The following is a 24544-nucleotide window of genomic DNA, read 5'->3' as shown; positions in this document are numbered from 1 at the left end:
CCCAGAGAGGGGAAGAAAGTTAAATCTCACACTTTTTCCTATGTTCAACCCTGCTCCCAGAGATGAGCAGAAGGGCCAGGTTAAGAAAACACAGAAAGCATTCTATGGAGGTAGAATATTACCCCTGTAGGGAAGAAAAGATTGCTTTTCTTACCCATCACTAGGTTCATGTCTGGGGCCCCTGTAACAAAAGACAAACTAGTAAGAGAAAAGCATACAAATGGATATAATATAAGTTTTACATGACATTGAAGCCTCAAGAAATGAACACACAAATAAACAGTGAAATCTGTGAATTTTAACGCCAAGTTTGACAAAGAAGAGGATAGTTGTAGAGAAGTATGATTGGACAAGAGGGGTATGATCTAAATAAACTGGGGGAACTTAGCAAAGCCAGTGTGTTCAGATTCTTGTGTCCCAGTGTCTTCAGAGAGAGGAGGATGTTCCTTTCCTCTGAGTATAGGGTAGGCACCTTTCACATGAGACTCTTAAGATCTACTTCAAGGAAGATCAGTTAACTCATTCATAGCAGGGCAAAGTGAGAAAGTCAGAAAGACCTTCCCACTTCTGTTTCTACTTTCTCAAATCACCCCAGACCCAGTTTTGGGAATCCCATGTGCCAAGCTTATACCTGTAGGCAGAAGATGTGAGGCTTACCCTGGAGAAACTGGCCAGCCCAAGAAAAAAAGGACTTCAGATGGTAACACTTAGGGGTCCTCCAACAAAACAGCTAAATCAACATATAATCACCCCCCGTTTGGTATATCCGCCCCTTTCCCTCATACACATCTTCTGATCATTTTTTAAGCACTTTCCTTTTAATGGAAAGCTATTTGAGGGAAATGTCTAACATAAAAGAGAAATAAAAGCAAGCAAGAAAGAAATGAACTCAACAGAGACAATGAAGAAAGCAGAAGAAAATTTCAAACACACTCAGAAAACACTATCTCAAAGATAGAAGTAAGGCATCTATGAATAAAGAATACAATGCCATATAAAGGAATATAATGAGAGAACAAGAAAGATCAGTTGAAAAGTAAAAACATAAAGGAAATTTAAAACATAAAAATATAAACATTCTTCCTTCTAATTCTATTAGATTAGAAGATAAAGTGAAGGAAATGTTTCAGAAATTAGAACAAAAAACAAAGGTGGAAAATGGGGAAAAAAGAGAAAATAGAGAGCCAATTTAGAAGGTAAGACTTAACATCAGATTTGCCTAAGTTCTAGAAGTCAAGCACAGGAAGGTCAGAGGAAATAAACAACCAAAGAAATAATACAAACAATTTCCTGGAACCAAAATACATGAATCTCCAGATTAAAAGGGCCTGGTAAGTGTCCTGTGCAATAAACAAAACAACAAACACAAATCATCCTTGTGAAATTTTAGAACACTGGAGATTAGGAAGATGCTAAAAGCTTCCGGACCCACCAACCCCACCCCCTATAAAAGCTGGTAAGAATAGTTATCCTATTAAAGTCAGATAAAGATATTTCTAGATTTATTAGGTCTTTAAAAAAATTAAAAATTTCCCAAGTATTCTTTCCTATAAAGTTTTAGGAAAATGTCTTCCAGCCACACAACTGAAAAAACAAAAAACAAAACCAACAACGACAACAACAACAACAAAAAAAAAAAACCCAGGAAATAAAAGATATGGGGACCAAGAACAGGGACCCCAACACAGGAAGAAGGTCAAAAGAATCCTACTATAGTAACTGTGCACCAAACACTGAAATACTCATAGCACCCAGTCAACATTGGGGTAGTTGCATGAAAGGTTCCCAGGGAGATGGTTCCTAGCAGAGAAAAGGAACTGTTTGATTACTTCATGTTTTGAAATGGAGTGAATATAGTTCTATAGCTCTAATGGAATACATGGCAATGAATTATTGATAGATACATAGAAAACTAAGCATATGAAAAGCAAGTCAATTAACAATTCCAAGGGAAAAGTTACAAAAGAAAAGAAATTAAATTGTAGAACACTGTATGTCTCAGCTGTGTATTATACTGAAAAAAGTCATGATGAACAGAAATATTGGCTTAGCTATATTGAAAGAAGAAAAAACACTAGGGAAGTGTATAAAAGGAATGATTTAAGAGAACAAAATCTTCATCTTCTCGTTTTATGTAATTAGATAAAAAGCGAAGAAAAGCAGCTAAGAGTTCAAAGTGATTCCCTGCAGTAGACAGAATCAAGATAAGCAGGCATGAGTCAAGAGACCACTGATTTGTGTAAACTAAATCAGGTAAGACACCTTTGGCTACCAGTAACAAGAGACTGAACTAATATTGTGGCTTATAATGTGGGGATATTTACTGTTTACTTTTAAAAATGTACAGAAATAGAGGGACTACGAGTTGACTTGGCAGCTCAGTGACATTGCTGGGGACTCATTTCTTTCCAGCTTTCCACTCTACCATCCTCAGTGTATTGCTTTTCAACCTTGTTCACTCAGGATTGCAAGATGGCTGCCACAGCTCCAAACATCATGCTTCCACAGTCAGAACCTGTGGGGCAGAAAGGGATTAGCACTGGTAATTCATGACAAAGATCCAAAACAAGAGTGGATAGAATGAGGCAGAATTTTGTTTCATGTGAAAGTCTGGAGGTAGGTAGTCCAAGGCTCCTGTAGCTGCTTCACTCCGTGAACTTCTCAGTGAGCAAAGTTCCTTTCTCTTTTGTTCCTCTAAGCATAGCCTCCTTTCCAACGGTGATTGATCTGAGGGTTCCAGAAGGTAACTCCAGCTTCTAGCCATCATGTTGATATTCCAGACAGCAGGAAGGAGAAAAGATGATGCAGGAAAGAGGCACAGGAGAGCTTTCTCTCTCTTTTTCTTTATAAGACAGTCTCACTCTGTTGCACAGGCTAGAATGCCATGGCCTCAACCTAGCTCACAGCAACCTCAAACTCCTGGGTTCAAGGGATCCTCATGCTTCAACTTCCCCAAGTAGCTGGGACTACAGGCACCCACTATAACACCCAGCTAATTTTTCTATTTTTAGTAGAGACAAGGTCTCGTTCTTGCTCAGGGTGGTCTTAAACTCCTGAGCTCAAGCAATCCTGCCACCTCAGCTTCTGAAAGAGCTAAGATTACAGGCATGAGCCACCACTCCAAGCCGAGAGCTTCCTCTTTAAAAATGTTCCTGAAAGGTACCATGAAACACTTTTGCTTATATACTACTGGCTGGGATGTGGTCACAAAGCCATAACTATCTGTAAGAGAGGCTGGACAATGTAGTGTTCAGACCCCTTGAGAAGTCCCTCTTATATCTCATGGGCTGGAACTGGGCCACGTGGTCACCCTTGGCTGTGAAAGAGACTGGTGAAGGGAGGGTCTGGGCTTTCATCCTCTATGGTGGAAAGCAAGCAAGGACAAAGGGGTTGAGAATGGCTGTGAATAGCCAAATAGGTGTCTGCCTATAAGTCCTGTACTACAATTGGACCTTTAAAGCTACATATGCATTTTACTTTATTTTTTATGCAAATTTTAAAATACATAAATAATAAATAAATTTTTTTATATAATTATGAGAAAAGTTGCCAAGAGCAGCTGCCAACACCCACCATCTTCTTAGTGAAGAAGTAAAAGAAATAAAAAGTATAAGGTCAATGGACATACACATAAGTGATAGTAAAGGCTACTCAAATAGTCTGTTTATTTCATGCTTTGCACACTGACCTTGTCTTTTGTTCCACATTTATTTAACATCTGCTGTGTACAAACTTTTATGGATATGACTACATCTTAGTTCATGCCTCCAAAAGGTCACAGCATTGAGAAAGAGAGAAACATAAAAACCATTGTTTCCAATATGGCATGATAAGCACTGTGATAAGGGATCACACTAGGTAACATGGCAGCAATCTAAAGAAGGGCTAAGTTGGCATAACAGACAGGGAAGGCTTCCCTCAAGAGGTCATTTTTGAAACATGTTTGAAAGATAAACAAACATTTGCCAGAGATTAAATAGGCATAATTGGGACATCAAGCCCAAAGAAGAATGAACACAGAGGCCTGCATCATATTATAGCTGAGAAGAATGACTCACATTCTCACTTTGTCTATTACAGCTATGAAAAGCGAGGTACACAACTGGCATTCAACAGACATTTGGTGGGGTGAATCATGAAGAGTAATAACTCTCTTAATCTACATTAGTTTAACCAATATTCTAGATCAAGAGTTGGCAAACTATGGGCCAAATCCCATCTGCTGCCTGCTTTGGTAAATACAATTTTAGTGGGACATAACCACACCCATTCATTTACACATTGTCTAAGGCTGCTTTTGTGCTATGTGGGCTGAGTAGTCAATCAAAGAAACTGTACAGTCTTGCAGAGCTGGAAAACATGTACTATGTGGCCCTTTACAGAAAAGTTTACTAACCCCTTATTCTAGATGAACTGACACTCTCCATTCCCTTTAAAAATGGAGCACTCTGAGCTGAAAGCTAGTAAGTAATAAGTAATACATCCATGTAGTCCACCAATTTAGTTGTATACTTCCTAAGAGTAAATTGTTCCCAAATATGTTTCGTCAGTTTGTATGTTAATGTAAGAATCTAGTTCAATGAAATATTGTGTATACTGATAAAATATGTTTGAATTTCTATAAAAAAATTAAGCAGAATACTCTTGAAAAATCTCCATCCTGACATGCTAATAAAAACTATTATGGAGCTAGGTAAGAATGAGACAACCACAAAAGATTGGGTAGACTCATAAAATATTAAATTTTTTTTGGAAGTGTCTATAACTTTCACTCTACTTTTTAAAAAAACTAAAATTAGAGATCAGAAATGATGCCTTTTGAAAGTCTTACATAAGAAAAACAACACAAAATTGTCATTCATGACATATCCTTAAAGAGGAGTCTTGGCCCTATATCAACAGACAGGTGCTCCCTAGAATTTCAGGTTAAAAAAAATTATTATTATTTTGGGCAGCGCCTGTGGCTCAAAGGAGTAGGGCTCCAGCCCCATATACCAGAAGTGGTGGGTTCAAAACCAGCCCTGGCCAAAAAAAAAAAACTTATTATTATTTTAAGTAAGTGAGTAAGTAAAGAGGTAGATAATATTAATGTATATTTTCTGGGGCTTTTTAAAAATAATTTCCTGATTTAACCAATTCTTTACTATGAGAAAAGAAAAGGACAAAAAAATAGAAGGTGTGTTTCAATGAACGGAGTCACAAATTCCATCTCCCTAAATTTGCTGAGGCTAATCTGGTTCTTCTAGACTCACCTCTCACCCAACTACTACCTTGACCCCAAAAGTAGCCCATGCCATAGGCACCTATTTCTGTTCTAAAGCCCAGTGCTGGCTGCCAAAAAGGTTAGACAAACAGGACTCAGACTTCATACTCCCAACTCTGGATCAGAAAGGAAGGATGAGCCCACACTGGCCGCAGTAAGAGCAGAAATTAATTAACAGGTTAGCCCGTGAAAATGTCAACTCATTAAATGCCCAAAGTGTGACATCTAAGCCCTGACAAGCCATCTAGGACATAAAATGAATAAAATAAGATAGTCCTTCTTCCTTACAAATCACACAAATTCAAAGTTCAGAAAACTTTTGATTTGGTCTCTTTGCCCATCACCTCATGGAACCTTGGATCTACCTTTAATTTGAAGCTTCAAACAAGTCCCTGTTTGAGACTGTAAAAATAATTATGTGGCACGTTAACTCTTTCCAAAAGAATGGTCAATTAGTTCAAAAGAGCTGGTTAGTTATTTCCTCAGGATCCTTGATTAACATCCTTCCTTCAGATGAGTTTATTTGGTTCTGTTATAACCAATTTCCCCTTTGATCCCAAAGGCTATCCCTTCCAGAAAAAGAAAAAATGCTTCTCATCAGGTTCATGTCCTAAAGTCACAGTGGTGAACAGTGTGAGTTCACACAAGGTATTAAGGAATGCTGGGCCCCACAGAAAGATCCCTGAAGGAGGGGCCTCTTCTCCTAGGTTACCATGGGCTCTCAGCTTCTCCACTGACACCTCGGCCAGAGCTATGCAGGCAGGAGACACCCCCAAAACACACATTGAAGATGAGGAGCAATACAATGATTAAAAAACCAAACCTGAACTCCATGTAAACCTACCCTTTAACCAAGTCAGTTTCCAAATACATCCCTCCCCTTCCAAGCCCCACCCATAGTGTTTGCTGCCACCTCCACACCCACAATGTCCAGTGCAGGTCAAGTCGAATCTCTTCTTCAAAATCTTTAGTGGACATGGCCCTTCTTTCCCTTCCTGCTACCCTGACTTTTCTTTTTTCCAATCCATCCTCCTCTTCTTCCCCATTCCTCCACCCTCAGTCCCTTCACGAAGAGAATCACGTTGCTATGTGGTGAAGAGTAGGGTCCACAGAGCAAGGAAATGGGAATTCTGGCCAACACCCAGACCTAAGTCCTGCTGTGTGAGTGAGCTTAGAAGCAGTCAAACTTCGAGATGACTTCAACCATAGCTAATACCTTCATTGCAATCTCGTAAGAAACTGAGCCAGAGATACCTAGCTAATTATTAGGTTTATTGTTGTAAGATACCAAATTTGGGGGTAGTTTGTTACACAGCAATATATAAATAATGTACCATGTTTTCAACAAATATTAGATTTTTTAATATAAAACAAACTAAATCTAATGTAGGCCCCCCTCCTCTCCCTGTCAGATTGACAGGAAACCATTTTATTTAATCCTATAATCTATATACTTCTGCTTTTCTAGGGTCTGGTCCAAACCCAAGGCATTTGAGGAAGGGCCTCTGGTTCTTGATTTGGATTGCTTATCACTGCTGGACTATTCCCCAACTGTGCATTCCCCTTGGACTTAGGAGGTAAGGAAGCTGCACATATTCCCTACCAAACTATAGCTGGGCCACTGGGGCTTTTGCTAAGGCTAGAGCCAGCACAGAGGGCAGCCTTCCTTCTGCAGGCCTGTGAGTTACTAATCAGGGAAAGGGGCCCCCTCAAGCACTCCACCCTCCCCAAGCTTCTGAGAACCTCCCTCCCCTGCCACTTCTACCTCTTTTCTCTATAATCCTCACCCCTGCATATAGGCATACATGCTCTTAGCACAAGTCCAAAGAGCTTAGAATTTTTTTTTTAAGACAGAGTCTCACTTTGTCGCCTTCAGTAGAGTGTCGTGGTGTCCCAGCTCACAGCAATCTCAAACTCTTGGGCTTAAGTGATTCTCTTGCCTCAGTCTCCCAAGTAGCTGGGACTACAGGTGCCCACCACAATGCCCGGCTATTTTTTTTTTTTATTGTAGTTGTCATGTTGCTCAGCAGGCTGGGTTCGAACCCACTGTCTCCAATGTATGTGGCTGGCGCCCTAACCACTGAGCTATGGGTGCTGAGCCAGGATTTTTTTTTTTAATCCTGAAAAATGGTTTCTATTAAAGCTGCTACTATAATAAGAGAGCACAATGTCTTTCTCAGAATTCAGAAAAAAAAAAGAAAAAACAGAGTTCTCATTCTTTCTGATGCTTCCACACCTTCAAAAGCAAAATACAAGTTAATGTTTAAATAATGCTTTATTTTCCCCAAATATCCAAGAAAAGATTTATACTCCAAGGATTGTTACGTTTACCCTGAGGTTCTGAATACCTTCCAGCAACTGCAGTGAGCCACCACGATCACCACACACACACAACTGTAGGAAGCCCAATACAAATTGATGTTTTAGTAAATAATCCCATTGGAATAATGGGGAATGAGAGGCTTCCTAGTAGGAACAGAGTTCTTATATCTCCCTCCTTACTCTACTACCGAATAGACCAAGCAGCCAGCCACAAGGCAAGAGTCATGCAGGCATAACTAGAGTAAGCTTCTACTTATAGGTGTGATTTAAGTTGAAGCAGGAAGGCCTCTTTGACCCAAAATAATATCTTCACAGTGGTCCATAACAATGACTGAACTCCACCTCTAGAACCTGGCATTTTGGGGTTGAAACCATTGTCACTCCAAAGTTGAGTTACCCATTGAGCTGTTTTTATCCAGGAGCACATTCTTACAATTTAGCTTATCAGTTTTTTTGTAACATCAGCTTATTGAAAAAAGAATTTGGGTGCTTGTAGGTATGAGTGGAGGAAGAATAAAAAGGTTCTGAATAGCAATAGTAAAGGCATCTTGAATGTAAGGCTCAAGCAGGCAGGGAAGTGGGATGAATAGAAAAATGTTCCCTATTACCATGAATGTAACATAACTATTGGGGTTATGTTCTGTATGTTTATTCTAGGATGACTGGCTATTCTATAAAGGCCACCCCTGGAGCTAGATATTGTCTCATGAAGGGTTATTGTTAGTGTCCAGTAATCGGGGTATAGGCTAATGTATTAGAAGAAGAAACTAGAGCTGAAAGGTCTGGACATCAGGGTCTAGATGCCTGCATGGGCGTCTGTAAAGCATATATAAAGATGATGTCCTCCCTGTGAAGAGAGACCAGGCACTGAGGATAAAAGGGCCCAAGCTGGAAAAGTTCCAAGGGTCCCTAAAACATGGGTTAGGAATAGCCTGCACTCAAAACAGATGTTTTTATAAAGCAAAATGTCTAAATTCATGGTGATTTGCTATGGTAGTTTTTAAGTCTCAGCTTGTGGTAGAGATCAAATCAGTTGAGCAACTGCCTAGGATGCCCCTACAGAAGGGGCTACACCATCATCAAAAAGGCAAAAAGGCAGCAAGAAGTAAATTGTATTTACCACAACTTTTCTCAAGGAGAAAGAACTCTGATGGAAAATCACTTGGATGGAAGGAATGGGGAGAAACCATTGAGAGTCAGGTCCTCCAAGAAGGGTAAAACTGGTTAATCATTGGACTTTTGATTTTCTGGATTGAGTGTGAAGTAGTAGTAGTTAAATTACTCAGGGATCATTCAGGAAAGGCTAAGCTCTAGTATTCACAGTCTTTCTTTCTCTCTGCTTCCCAAACACACCATTTTCCAAAGCTATCAGATGGAAGTGTACCACTTACTATCTTCCCTGTGAGGGTATATCTCTAGTTCTGCTCAGGAAAAGATCTACTCTTGGCTCAGCTTGGCTAGAGAAGCAAGGGAAAGCACACTCATACCTCATTTGTGTCAGAGCAGAGTACTCTTGAACCCACTTGTGCTGGTTTCATCCAAGAAACTACAGAAGGAAAATGAATCCCTGAACAATCCAGTCCTCCCACCCCTACCCAGCGGGAGATTCTCCTCCACTTGGAGCCAATGCAGAAAGAGCTGGAGTTCATTTGTTGCCATTACTTAGGAAGGTGTCATTTCCTTGAGAGTCTGTGATGAGAGAGAGCACAAGAGGAGGCTAGAGAACGTGGAAAGTGGGTAAAGACTACCTTATTCACAGATTTTCAGAGGACTAGCCCTAGACATGGACTTATTGGTTAGAAAGTGTAATAAGAAACACTCATGAAATAATAAATGGCAAGTATTCCAGATATTCTCTTCTCTTCATGGGTGAGGTTATCTATGCAACAGCAATAGATTGAGGAGGAAAGGTGGGCAATGGCTCAGCTTGTCCATTTCTCCTAATCAATTGCATTGCACTCCCACTATCTGCTTCTCCACTGGTCCCACCATCAAAAGACACCAACTCTGAGATCCATGGATAGCTCTTCTCCTTTGTGTTCCCAAAGCAGACAGTCTCTAAATAAAATTCCCAGGCCACAGACAGTGTATTTGAGCTTCCAAAGTAGCCTGACCTCATGTAAACTGTTCATTCTTCAATGGCTATCTCTCTTATTCCTAATCTCATTCCTAGGCTAAAAATTATCACAGCATTAGAACTTAAATCATCTTTAAAGGACTCCTAACTCACCACCTTCTTTTAATGCATACAGAAATCGAGGTCTACAGAGAAGCAGTGATTTGTCCAGGATTCCAAACTTGTCAGGAAGGCACAGCCCTGTATATTTACACAAGAAGAATGGCTTCCCCTAAGCTTGGCTTCCTCCTGGGCTTAGCTTACTCACTCAGGCTCAATTTATTTAGCTGTGGCCTCAAGCCACCTTCTCTGAAGGGCTTACTCAAGGTCAGACTCTAGAATCACCTGAGAATTGTGCTGCTGAGAGCTACCATGATTCATGAATCACTTACTAATTCCCAATATTCACCTCTCTACACTACTGGCAAAATTAGTTTTTCTTTTCAAGGCCAACTCAAGGAAGAATTACAGCCCCTCCCATAGCCTGAGGTCATCACCAAAAGCAGCATTAGGGTGAGGGGGTAGAAATCAACCTGGGCTGGACTTCCACAGAGCACTGGAAGGCCTGATAAGGCCACTGAATCCACAGCTTGACCTGGAATGAGGCTTGAAATTCCACTCTCCAACCCCTACCCTCACCCCATGATTGATCTCAACTTTTGTCCCTGTGAAAATGCAAGTATCCCTATCAACTGCTGGGCTGTTGAGGAGCAGCAGCCAGCAGCACCAAGAAATGAAGGATCACTGTGCATGGGTGGGAGGTAGGGAAGGGAGAGCAAAGAGCTAAAGGCCCATTTGAGAGAAAGTGGAGAAGAGAAAAGGAAAAGGTTGAGAGGGCAGAAGATGGAGCAGGGAAGCCTAGGAAAGTGGTTTGCCCTCCCCCATGTCTCACCATCCCCATTTCTCTTGTAATGAACATTTTGCCCTCTCTCCTTGGGTATTGATGGTTACCTTAAACAGACTGATCCTGTGATTGCCACTGCATCTCCATTTGCAGAAAAAGAGAGAGAGAGAGAGATACCTAATTAGCTCCATTTTGAGAGGAGATCTGGAATTATTTCACCATCACCTCCATCTTCTTTCACCCATTCAGAATTCTCTGCCCTTAAAATCTAGCAGGGGTGTCCAACCTGCAGGCCACATGCTGATTTGGGGAGGAATTTTTTGCTTGTCTGTGATGTCATCATGAAAAGTATGTGGTGGTCCTTTTTTTTTTCTTTAGCTAATCAACTTTCCTTGGTGTTTGTGTATTTACTGTGTCACCCAAGATAACTCTTATTCTTCCAATGTGCAACAGAAAAGGAAAAAGGTTGGACACCCCTGAGGGTATAGACTACTTCTTTCATCTGGAAGAACAAGGGCACTCGCTCAGAGTTCTATGCTTTAAGTTAAATGGGAAACACAGAAGAAAAATAACCTCTGATTTCACCCAGCCTTATTTTAAGAGAAAAAGAATTAAAAAATTCATTTTGAGTCACCTGGGTTTCAATGTTTGACAGAAATATTTTGGGGGGGCCCAGTGCAGTGGCTCACACCCATAATTCTAGCACTAAGGGAGACTAAGGTAGGAGGATGCCTTGAGCTCTAGAGTTCAAGACCAGCCTAAAGAAGAGCAGGACCCTGTTTCTACTAAAAATGTAAAAACTTAGCCAGGTGTGGTGTCAGGTACCTGTAGTCCCAGCTACTTCAGAGCTTGAGGCAGAAGGACCTGCCTCAAACCCAGGAGTGTGAGGTTCCTGTGAGCTATGATGCCCTCCATCCGGGACAATAGCGTGAGACTCCATATCAAAAATATGTTCATATTTTTGCTATTTTTCTTCTTTTTCTGTTATTCTTTTATTTTCTGTTTCTTGGTAGACTGCTATCAATGAGTTAGACAAACAGCATCTGAGTATGTTACAGTCTCAACAGGACTGCTCTCTTAGTTTGGACATCACTTATAAGTTTGGAGATCACTAGGGCACTCATACTTCAGACCAGCTGGCTACAAATTTGGAGATTCCCACAATCACACTCAGGTTCAATAATTTCCTAGAATGACTCAGAACTTAGGAAAACACCCCACCTATGATTATGGTTTTATATAAAAGGATATAAATTAGAGCCAATCAAAGACAAAGAAGTATAGAGTAAGAGAGTTCCAAACACCATTCACATGGAGTATTGGCCAACCAGGGAAGCTCACATAAGCTTCAGTGTCCAAAAGGGTTTTTGTTTTTTTGTTTGTTTTACTGTGTAGGCATGACTGAATCATTGTTCTCCTGATTGAACTCAGTTTCCAATGTCTCTCTCCTCCCAAGGGTCAGGTTGATATCACATGGCTCAAAGCCCACATCCTCTATTCACATGGTTGGTCTTTTTGGTGTGAACAGCATACACCCTGAGTTACCCCGTTCGCATAAATTATTTAGGGGCCCCATAAATCACCTCATTAGCATAAACTGTCAGGTCAGATGCAGTCTGAGGGACCCACCAAAAATAGAAAAGATACTTTTTATTATGTAAATTCCAAGGGCTTAGAGGTTATCTCCCAAGAGCAGAGATAAAGGCCAGACTTCTTACTGAGTGAATCCAATTCTTCACTACACAATAATCCCCCCAAAATGTGTGTGGAACATATTTACAAGGTATAAGTCATTCATAGCAGATGGGAAACTCCATTACATAGCAGGATCTAGGATTTTTTTTTTTTTTTCTTAAGAGACAGAGTCTTGCTTTATCACCCTTGGTAGAGTGCCGTGATGTCACAGCTCACAGCAACCTCCAACTCCTGGGCGTAGGCAATTCTCTTGCCTCAAGCATGATCTAGGATTTTGATAAATACCTAACATCTACTGAAAGAAGTAGATGGTCCCATTGATTACATAGGGCTCTAGGAGAGGAAATTAACTTGATTAGGCTGACTGTAAACTGAGCTTTTTAGAGAGAGTCAAACCTAATCCTTCAGCATTGACCTCACAGATTAGTTGGAATGAATGAGGGTGGTAAAAGAAAGAAGCATGTATCATTACCTTGAAACCAAATGGCTAGAGGTGATATAACTGAAGTCCTAAAATAGCCAAGGACTTTCCTTTTTATTCTGGAAAAAAAAGTACAAAACATGAAAAATCAAATTATGGGCCCCTTGTGTTGACACTGTGGAGAGAGCCCAAATGTGCCCTGCCAGGTCTTGGAAAGTGTGGTTTCATAACCTTCCTCTGTGCCAGAGCTAGGTTGGGGCTCCCTGGACTAGCCATAAGAGCCTTCCTTCATAGCTCTTTCCCTGTCTAATGACTTCACAGAAAGAATGTAAACATTCTTGTCATGACAGGTGCTCCAATTAGAGTCAGAATGTTTTTGTGAGGAAATGAAGCAGCTCTGAGAGTATTTCTCTAAAGACTTCAAAGAGCATACTCTCTTTCTTTTTTCAAAGATGGGGTCTCACTTGTTGCCCAGGCTGGTCTTGGATTCCTGGCCTCAGCCTATCCTTCCAACTTAGCTTCCCAAAGCTCTGGGATTAAATGCCATGAGCCACTATGGCTGGCCTTCAAAGAACATACTTTTTTTATGTGTTTATACTGTTTTAAAGAACAGTAGTGATTCCCCCAATTTTGCCTTCCTAGACTCATTTATTTTCTTTGACTTGTCCAAAAATTCAGTGCAACTAGATTAATAGAATGTGCCTAGCACTCTGCAAAGAACAGTAGGGAGTTTCATAGAAAAAGAATATGGTCCCCACACTCAGTGAGTTTATAATCAAGCTCAAAAAATAATGCTACCATATTTATATCCTTTAAATAAAAAAAAAACAATGTGGCATTTAAGCCCAGTAACAAAACAACAAAAAATAACCCAGTTAACATAATGAATACCTTAAGTATCCAAAGGGGAGGGGGCGGCACCTGTGGCTCAAAGGAGTAGGGCACCAGCCCCATATGCTGGAGGTGGCAGGTTCAAACCCAGCTCCAGCCAAAAACTGAAAAAAAAAAAAAAAAAGAATCCAAGGGGGGAAAAAAATCGAAACTCAACTGAATACGGAGAAAGGCTTTTCAAAAGATGTAAAAGTTAAGTAGCCTTTGAGAAAGAATAGAAATCTTAGCCACAAAGAATAGGAAGGGAAGACACATTCTAGAAAAAAGAGCCACTACTCTTCTTTCTGGTTTGCACATATAGACATAGAAAAGAAAAAATATTTATCTAGGAAAGTTTGTTTGTGGGGGAGGAGTGGAGGGATAGCCTGACAGAGCAGTAGGAAGCATTGCCCCTGCCCAAGAGGACATTGCAGTCTATCGCTTCTTAAAAATATTCAGATAGAAATAGAGAAAGAGGATTTATAACTACTTGTGTCATTACTAAAATGGACTTGCAAATGCTAACATGGCAGAAAAGCTATGAGCAAATATTGGAATAGGTGTTTGAATAGGACTATAGCCTTCATTCTATAATGTTACAAAGGAAAACTATTTCTTAGAGAAACTATATTCCTTAATTATATGTTAGCTCTAAAGATATTTTTCTGACCCCAAGTTCCTGCTGTGAAATACAATACTGGGTGAAATTCAAATACACAGATAGGTATTCACAAGGCAAACAGCTTCAGAGGAAAAACAACTTACAAGGAGAATTCTATTTTAACAAATGTCCTTCAAAGTTCCAGCCACATTGAGTACCGGCCAATAACCCAAACTAACATTATTTTAATGTCACAAGTCTGAGAGGGTCAGAGAATACACTGGGTGGCAGAATTGGGATCCAGAGTAAAATATAAAATTGCACAATGGTCTGAACCTAACCAGATGCATTTTAACAGAAATAAATACAATGTTCAAGTGTAAGATGCAGGAGATGTGGCTTACTATACATATCATAGGTTTTAAAAAACACAACTAGGAGTCATAAATATAACATGGCTGCCTCCAAAGAGAACAAAAGAAAACTTGGGCTGTGTTAAAAGCAGGTCAGTGCCTGGAGGCAGAGAGGAGATTATCTGATGATCCATTCTGCATGAGTAGCATCACCTAGGGTTCACATACTTTTCATAGGGGTATAGAGATTCAGAGTATAAGGTAATCCATAAGACTCAGCTTAAAAAAAATCAGCATAGGGAAAAAAGGGACATAATGGTTTCTCTTCAATATCTGAAGGTCTGCCATGGCAGGAGGGGTTAGACTGGCTTTCTACTGTGCAGTTCCAAAACTTTCCAAATCTAAAATCAGGACACAGAGTTTTTGTGCCACTTCTAAATGTAAGAGACAACCTAGGATATGTGATTTGAATAGTGAGAGTTGGAATTCAGAACCCTATGATAGCTTACACAATGGTAAAAGTTTGAAATCAGATAATATGTTCTGGAAAATCTGGGGCTTATGGTCACATAATACAAGTATAATGACTGTATAGAAATTCTAGGATGATAAATTCTAGTTTAGTATGTGGGAAAATGTTCTGACAGAAAGAGTAATCCAAAGTTGAATGTTCTGCCTCCAGGGGTAGAGATTTTTGCAATAAATATTTATCAGGAACTTGCTAAGTAACAACCATTACCCTACCCCGAAATCATTCAGGGTCTAGAGTGGAAGCCAAGCCAAGGAATAGGCAACTATAATACCCAGGTAAAAACTGTGTAATTAAGATGAGGACAATGTAGAATGGGAGCCTGGAGTGAAGGGTAAGGAGAGTGACAGTTGGGTTTAATCTCATAGTTTGATCTCAGTATAACACATCAGTTAGACTGGGGTCCTCCAGGAATCAGAGATGCACGCAGAGAGAGTACTGACATCATGTAGGAACATCCAGCAACGGGCTGAGCAAGGGCAGAGATAATGGGGATAGACTGAAGAAACATTAAGGAAGTAGAGTAAGTAGGACTTGGACAGAGTATGAGTAAAAAGGGTGTCAGTGACAGCTGGCTTTCCTTGAAAGAGGGTCGTTCCATCCAGACAGCCACAGAAGAGACAAGCCTCTTTAACAAGTTTGTTAAAGGTGAATTTAGTCCTAGATGGGTTAAATTTGGAGAGTCTAAGCAACAAGCACATGCAGATATCAAGTGGGCAGCTGAATATGAGGATCTGGAGAGCAAATCAAAAAAAGAACTAAAAGAAAATATTGAGAATATCTCATAGAAAGCAAAAGAAAAAAGACATAAAGCTAATACAGTGATCGTCACCCTGTGGGTCATGAACCCTTTGTAACAATGAAAATATATCGTGGCATTAGGAAGGTTGAGAACCACTGAGCTAGAAAATCTAAGAGGCCTAACATCCAAAACTAGGTGTTCTAAATCAAGTAAATAGGAATACAGGGGACAAAATTATCAAAGAAGAAATACAAGAGTATTTCAGAAGGAAGTGAGTTTCCAGATTGAAAACTCCAAAGAAAAAAAAAATTCACATCAAGACAAGACTGTGAATTTTAAGACTCCTAAGGATAAGATTCTAAGAAGAAAAAAATAAATGGTATACAAAGATATAGAAATAAGAATGGAATCAGACTTCTCAGTGACAGAATTGTAAATTAGATGGTAGTGATAGTCAGAAAACAAAATGCCCAACTTAAAATTCTATACCTAGCTGAACTATGAATCAAGAGTGAAAGTACAGCTATTCTGTTATATGCAAAGTCTCAAAAAATATATTCTTCCTATGCATGCTTTCTCAAGAAACTTCTGGAGAATAAGTTCCTATAAAACATGAGTTAATTCAAGTTTGGGGGAAAGAAGAGAGGAGAGAAAGGGGAGGAGGATTGGTGGGCTCCCACCTAATGGCACACCTCCTGAGGGCAGGACACAACTACAAAAGAAACCTTACTCAACAAATGCTAACATCGTAACCTATTGTTTGTACCCTCATATTAATCTGGGAAAAAAAAAAGTTACTTCCAAAAAGAAAGAGGAAGTTGTGGGAACCAACAGGAGACTCAGAGCAAAAGAGGTCAATAGAATCCTCAGTAAATAAAAACTGAATCCCATGACAATAGCTAGACAATCATTTTATATAGGGCAACCAGTCCAGATTAAAGCAGAAGCATAAAAGACTCTGCGAGGGACAGTTCCCAGAAAAAATAAAATTGTAAGTGTTCTGACAGGTTTATAATGACAAGGATTGGATTGAGAGTCATTTTGCAGTTATTCAAAGATACAGAAAGCCTTAACCAAGACTGGAAGAAAGCTAAGTAAATTTTAAAAAGACAAAAATGACTTCAGAAAACCATAAGTTGAACAAAAGTAAAGGTATTCATAATATAGTTCTTATCTCAGCATTAAACAATGTTAACATAATTATTAGTTAATGTTCATTATAAAAATAATGAATATCGATGTCATCAAATACATGATAAACTATATTGGGAAGACACAGGAGGATGAAATATGTATGAGCAATGGATGAGTATATCATGAATCTATTTTTATGTATCAAACTATCCCCAAACCTAGTTAAAACAACTGCTATTTTATCTGCTTACGAATCTATAGATTTGCAATTCGGACTGGCCTCAGATGGACAATTCTTCACTCATATGATTGATATTATGTGGGGAACTCCACTAGGACAGGCTATCCAGGATGATCTCACACTTGTGTTTGGGGGCTCATGCTGGCTCTGTGCCACAAGCCCAAGGACCTCAGCCAGGACACATTGTCTGTGTTGCCTGTGACCCACCACACCACTAGACGGAGCCTGTTTACATGACAGCCTCAGGGCAGTGTTCCAGGAGCAAAGATGAAAGGGTTCTTGGGGTCTAGGTTTAGATGTCCCACAGTGTCATTGCCAGAACATACTATGGGTCCAGTCAAGTGACACAGCCAGACCAGATTCAAAGGAGAAGGAAATAGATCCTTCCTATCGACAGAAGGAGCTACAAAGGCACTTTGAAAAGGGACGTTCATACAGGGATGAGAGAATTTGTTGTGGCCACATTTTCAAATACTCTAGTCTAAGAGCATATAAGAAGTAAGTCCTTATCCTCTGTAGTGGGAAATCAGTACAGTGTCCAATGTGGAAAAATAAGCAAATCAGCATGTAATTTAGAAATATGATAAATAGCGCATTAATGTACACAGCTATGATTTAATAATAAAAAAAGAAAAAAAAGAAATATAAACAGAACAAACAGCTGAAAAGTTTAAAATGGTTGACTTTGAAGAAAGGATCAGAGTGGAAGAGAGCAGGACAGGCAACTGCTTTTCTTTGTTATAATCCACACAGAACAGGATTTTGTTTGTTTTGTTGTTGTTGTTGTTGTTGTTTGTTTTATTTGAGACAAAGTCTCAAGCAGCTGCCCTGGGCAGACTACTGTGGTGTCACAGCTCACAGCAACCTCAAACTCTTAGGCCCAAGCAATACTCTTGCCTCAGCCTCCCAAATAGCTAGGACCACAGCCGCCTGCCACACGCCCAGCTATCTTTTGTTGCATTTGTTATTGTTGTTTTAGCTGGCCCAGGCCAGATTCCAACCCGCCAGCCTTGGTGTATGTGGCCAGTGCCCTACCCACTGAGCTACGAGTGCCACCTCACACAGAAAAGTTTGACTTTTAAAACTATGAAATATGACTATATTGAAGAGCAAAACAAAAGTTAAAAGTTTGGCTATACTCGCAATTACACTTGCGTTGTATACCCGAAAGAACTGAAAACCGGGACTTAAACAGATACACCAATGTTCCTAATAACCAAAAGTAGCCGGGTGCCATGGCTGATGTCTATAATTCTAGCACTCTAGAAGACTGAGGTGGGTGGATTGCTTGAGTTTAGAAGTTCAAAACCAGTCTGAATGAAAAAAAGAACAGCTGTGTGTTGTGGTGGGCACCTGTAGTCCCAGCTACTCAGGAGGCTGAGGCAAGAGGATCACTTCAGCCCAAGAGTTTGAGGTTGCTGTGAGTTATGATGTCACACATGGCACTCAACCCCAGGGTGACTGAGTGAGACTCTGTCTCAAGAAAACAAAACAAAACAAAAAAATAATAGCCACAAGTGGAACAACTCCAATGGCCATCAACATGTGAATGGATGGACAAAATGTGTATATGGATATAAGAGAATATTATTCAACCTTAAAAGGGAAGGGAATTCTGACCCATGGTACAGGAATGGACCTTGAAGATGTTACGCTTAGTGAATAAGCCAGTCACAAAAGGACAACTATTATGTCATTCCACTCATATGAGGTACCTAGAATAGACAGAAAGGAGAATGGCAGCAACAGGAGGGAGGAGAAAATGGTGAATTAGTTAAAAAGTACAGAGTTTCAGTCTGAGAAGATGAAAAAGTTCTGGAAACGGATGGTAGTGATGGTTGCACAACAGTGTAAATATGTAATGCCACTGAATTGTGCAACTAAATATGATTACATGGTAACTTTATTTTATGTATATTTTACCACAATAAAAAATCGTACTAAATGCTACAAATATATAAGTTTAGCTATGAAGGGAAAGACAGGGAATCAGTGGTTCATACTGGGAGGTATAATATTAAAGACTGGTCTTTGATTAATTGCTTTCCTTTTTTAAATTTCTTTCTTTCTTTTTTTAAGAATAGAGAAGACTTGAGCATACTAAAAAGCTCAGTGAAAAAAACTGGTATAGATTTGGGGCTTGACAGAGCTGATGGGAGCATTAATTGGTGGAGAGAAGTGTGAACTAATTAGCTGAGGATTGAGCAAGGTTCACTAAGACTTCCAACCTCCTTTTAGTTTGGGGGAAAAAAAAAATCATCTCAGAGAATTCTTTTCTTGTTCCATCTTCTCAAATCCCCAAAGCAGATTTTGTTGTCATTCATTCACAATAGACTCTGATGACCCTGAAAACCAAGAGTCCAAATCATTTAAAACTTGTCCTTTTCGTGTGATGGCAAGAGAGTTTGCTCTTTACCAAGGGCGTCCACCCGGCTGCCTGTGGGCTGCATGGTGATTGCGTCAGGACTTCTTTTTGGCTTTTCTGTGGTTCTGCTATGTATGGACAGACCTCTTATTTTTAGAGGATCGGCTTTCCTTAGTTTTTGTGTTCTTAATGTGTGGCCCAAGACAACTCTTATATAAGTGTGCAGCAGAGAAAAAAAAAAGGTTGGACGCCCCTACAAACTGTCTTAGAAAATAAGGGAAATATTTATAGTCTACTCTAGAGGAACAACAAAAGCAATATGTAGTCATGTTTCCTATTAAAATAGATCAACAATATCTTGACAATATTGTATATATAAAAATATCCTTTCTTCCAACTGGTCGATAAATGTATAAATGGTATGTGTAGGATTTTTTGAGGCATGTATTATTTTGTAAGGCTCTCAGGAATGGAAAGGAGTCATTGTTCCAGCCTGTGACAACAAGACAAGGGCTTAGCCCAGCAGTTCTCAACTTGTGGGTCACGACCCACAGGAACTGTATTCAAGGGCTGCAGCATTAGGAAGGTTGGGAACCACTGGCTTAGCCAAACTGTTTTTAGCCCGTTCAGAGCAAGCAAGCCTCAATTGCCTGGCTCAGATACCTGTTTTAGCAGACACTTCTGCTTCTCTCCACCAATTATGCTCCCATCAGCTCTGTCAAGCCCCAAATCTATACTGGTTTTTTTTTTTTTTCACTCAGCTTTTTAGTATGCTCAAGTCTTCTCTATTCTTAAAAAAAAAAGAAAGAAAGAAATTTAAAAAAGGAAAGCAATTAATCAAAGACCAGTCTTTAATATCACACCTCCCAGTATAAACAACTGATTCTCTGTCTTTCCCTTCATAGGTAAACTTATATATTTGTAGCATTTAGTAAATTTTTTATTGTGGTAAAATATATATAAAATAAATTTACCATGTAATATTTAGTTGCACAATTCAGTGGCATTACATATTTACACTGTTGTGCAACCATCACTACCATCCGTTTCCAGAACTTTTTCATCTTCTCAGACTGAAACTCTGTACTTTTTAACTAATTCACCATTTTCTCCTCCCTCCTGTTGCTGCCATTCTCCTTTCTGTCTATTCTAGGTACCTCATATGAGTGGAATGACATAATAGTTGTCCTTTTGTGACTGGCTTATTCACTAAGCGTAACATCTTCAAGGTCCATTCCTGTACCATGGGTCAGAATTCCCTTCCTTTTTAAGGGAAGTTTGGCTAATATTCTATTGTATACATATATATCACATTTTGTCCATCCATTCACATATTGCCTACCACCATCCAGAATGGTACAGAATCTCTAAGAGTAAAATGACCCTTGACTCTGCACACAGCAGTGGGAGCCCCCATACCTGTGTATAGATTGGACAGAAATGAAAACTGAATATTCTGGAGACCTGGTCTGAGACAGGTGACACCCCTGTTACCCAGGTTGAAACACAGGGATAATGTGACACAATCTCAATATAATGTAGGGTGGCGCCTATGGCTCAAGGAGTAGGGCGCCAGCCACATATACCGGAGGTGGCGGGTTCAAACCCAGCCCCAGCCAAAAATCGCAACAACAAAAAATAAATAAATAAAATAAAATAAAATTCAATGTACTTTGTAAAATGTGATGCTACTGATTTGAGAGAAGAAAGATGACTCTGGCATCTAAAAATAACTGAACTTTTAAATCCTATTGAAATAGTAACTTTGCATCACATTTGATATGGAAGAGTTGGCCAAATTTCTTCTAACTTTGGTGGTTTCTTGAAGACATAAACCATATAATTTTATAAATAATAAGAAAACACCAGAAAATACTGCAATTATTCTTATTTTTCACTCCCTTATAATGACAGCCACATTCATCTATATTCCTAACAGCAAATGTAATTATTAATAGCATGAAACAGAAGAAACAACTATTTAGATGCCATTTTTCTAGCCTTTTCCTGTGGGCACTGACCTATACCTCAAATGACCTTACATCTCCTAGTTTCCCTTATCTAGAAATCCTGGGGATAGCCTTCACCTCTGACCCAGTCAAACTCTGATCCTAGATCATTGTGGCGGGACTCAAGGTCTTGAAATCTGTGTGTTTCCATGACAACCAGGCACCAATATAGAGTCTGCCTCTTCTATATTGAGGCATTTTATAGCTTTTTTCTAGAGAAAAAGGAAAGGGGGAAAGAAGAGGAAAGGAGAATGAGGACGGTGGGTAAGTTGGAGAAATAACAAGAATCTGATCCTGGGGAGAAGGTGAAAGCCATTCAATAAAGAACCAGCACACCAAAACAGGCCTCAGAAGTATACACACACTATCCACCATCAGAAAGACTTTGGGGAACCTTCCTGTTAGATTATTTTCTTTTTCTTTCTCCATTTCTCCCTGTTTTCACCCTGAAATTCCCAGAACACTGGCTTTTCTCAAAATGTTTTATCTGCATGAGAGCTCCTCTTGGAATTGCAATCAACCAGCACTCTCAAGTTTTCTACCTTCCTTTTTAACATGTAGTATATAAAAATGAGCAGGGGGTCAACCACAACTGGATGAAATCACTAATCATTACAGTACTCAAACTGCAGCCCCCTGGTGTATAGAAAATTGCTTTTTACTGTGGCCCAATGTGCGCAGGGTGCAGGCAGAGCCTTACTATGAAGGGCAGTGCAGGCATTAGTCATACCACAATCTTGCCATCAATTTTAGAAAACTCATGAGGCTGGAATAGTTCAAGATCCTGCAGAAACAGCACATGCATGCACACAAACACACACACACCCCACAGTTTGTTCTCTGAACAGTTTTTCTTCTGTCACTTAACAATACCCCCTCTCTCTTCCTATTGATTTATTAAAAGTGACACAGCATCGTTCCAAAGTTCCTTCCTTCTTCCTTTCCACTTATAAGTAATTACTTCAAAAATTACAATAAAATATTACTCAATTCTTGAGACTCTGTTACATCTCTTCTGAGGAAAGGACAGAGAATAGGAGAATAAAAAAGCAGTTTCTTCAGAAAAAGGTTAAGGTGAAAAAAACTAGGTTAAGGTGAAAAAAAATACCTTTCAAAACAGTTAATAGTCTCTTCAACCATGTTCCTTGAAATTTCCAAAGGAACAGTGAGATAGTTTTCAGCCTACTTACATTTGGTTTTACAGAGAAATCTGAGGACATCTAATTTAATGATAAAAGCAAACAATTTAAGACTAAATTTACTGGTTATTTTATGCTCTACCCCTCCACTTCTCTCAGTCATACATAAATGCTAAAAGAAATGTAAGTGAGAAAGACAAAGAGAGTGTTGGGTGAATTCACCCCCACACACAGCTTGCACACAGCACCCAGCGCTGAATCCCACAGTCTGCAAGGCCAGGGCAGAGAAGGTGAGGAAGAGGAGGAAGGCAAGTCCAAGGACAGGCTGAGGAGTAGGGGGATTAAAATGCGGAGAGAGAAGGTAGGAGAGAGATGGTAAAGGCAGAAGTGGGTAGAGAAAGAAAAAGAGCAGGGAATTCTTTTAAAGGGAGTCAAGGGAGAAAACAGGAGAAAGGGAGGAATTCAAGGGGAAAGAGAGCAAGGAAGCAAAAAACAGTACTACATCGATGCATGAAGAAATGGCAAAGGAGCAGTGGGAACATTGGGCAGATGACAGTAAATCTCCAACACATCCTGCCTGCCACCACGACCCTGCTCTCATCTGAAATGGCGGCAGTCACCGCAGCCTTCCTTCTCTGGGTTTCTCTGAGCACTAGAGCCAGTGCCCGGAGGATGATCTGATTAATGCGTTGTGGCAGGACCTCATTGCATCTTAACGATTTAGGATTTTCTTTTCACTTCCTGCCAGTGGTTATGGATCTTTTATCTGCTTTATCTGCGGAGCCTAATGAATTCCTGTTAAGTCTTTATAGCAGTTGTCCTTTCCACTTAAATCTTCTCCCTGATCCTATTTACCAGGTTTACAGTTCAGAGTGTTGTGCGCTAAATTGTTTGTGTTTTTACAACCATCACTAAATGCTGACTCTAGAAGGTGGTAAAGTTGCGGAAAGGAGACTCTTCGGGTGAGGAATAAGCACGGCCTAATGGATAGGCAGTGCTTCCTCCCTGCTTCCACCTGCTGTGTTGCTGTCCTTGGTGCAGAGATTCAGTGTGCACTGAGGGGTCCTCCTGGGACCTCCACTTACCTAAGGCAGTCAGGAGGCCTAAATTCTACCCCAGCCCTGCCATGACTAACCAAGTGAGCTTGGACAAGTTGTGTAAGCTCTGTGAGCTGCAGTTTTCTCATATGCAAATTGGAATCAGTATACCTCCCTCTTCTATACCAAAGTCTGCAGGGGAACAGGGTACAATTGGGGAATGATTAAAAGGGTAGCATGATTGCTGCAGAAGGTGGTACTAAGGGCCCACAGACAAAGAAAAATAGGTGAGCTGCAGCTAGGTGAAGGATGTCTTGAATATCTGTGCTTCTGAGTTCTGAGTTAAAGTGGGCAGAAAATATGCCTTAAGGAGGCCTGATTTTTCATAAGGAGGTTGAGAGGAAGTTTTAGCTCTTTGGATAAAAAGTGCTAAGGAGTCTGGAAGAGCTGTTCCCTGTTCTAATCCACTGACACCCTCCTAAAACCCCAGTCCTTTGATGTCTTGCCTCCTGAATTCTCCTAGCTCTGTGTAGGGTCCTATCTCTGTTATGGCTAAAGTGGTCCCAAGGAAATCACTGGCTACTCACAGGATACTCAGAATCATTTTATCATGAGGTCCAGTATCCTTAGGGAATTATGCCAAATGTACCTCCATCAAATAGTTTTGCTATAAAAACAGGCCTGTTAAGACAAAACAGCAATATTTGGGAAACCACAAGGTTTAGCCTGCTGTCTTTCCTGAGTTTCTTTCCTTCTGTCCTTATCTTCAGAGATGATAAACTTCTCAGCTCTGGTAACCATTTTAGGCATTCCATTGATACTGAAATTCTCAGATAGGAAAGATACCATGTTAGTATGAGGTG

Source organism: Nycticebus coucang, chromosome 4 (genome assembly GCF_027406575.1).
Source record: "Nycticebus coucang isolate mNycCou1 chromosome 4, mNycCou1.pri, whole genome shotgun sequence".
In the NCBI taxonomy this organism is placed as follows: Eukaryota; Metazoa; Chordata; class Mammalia; order Primates; family Lorisidae; genus Nycticebus; species Nycticebus coucang.
Note: the sequence above shows the minus strand (reverse complement) of the source record.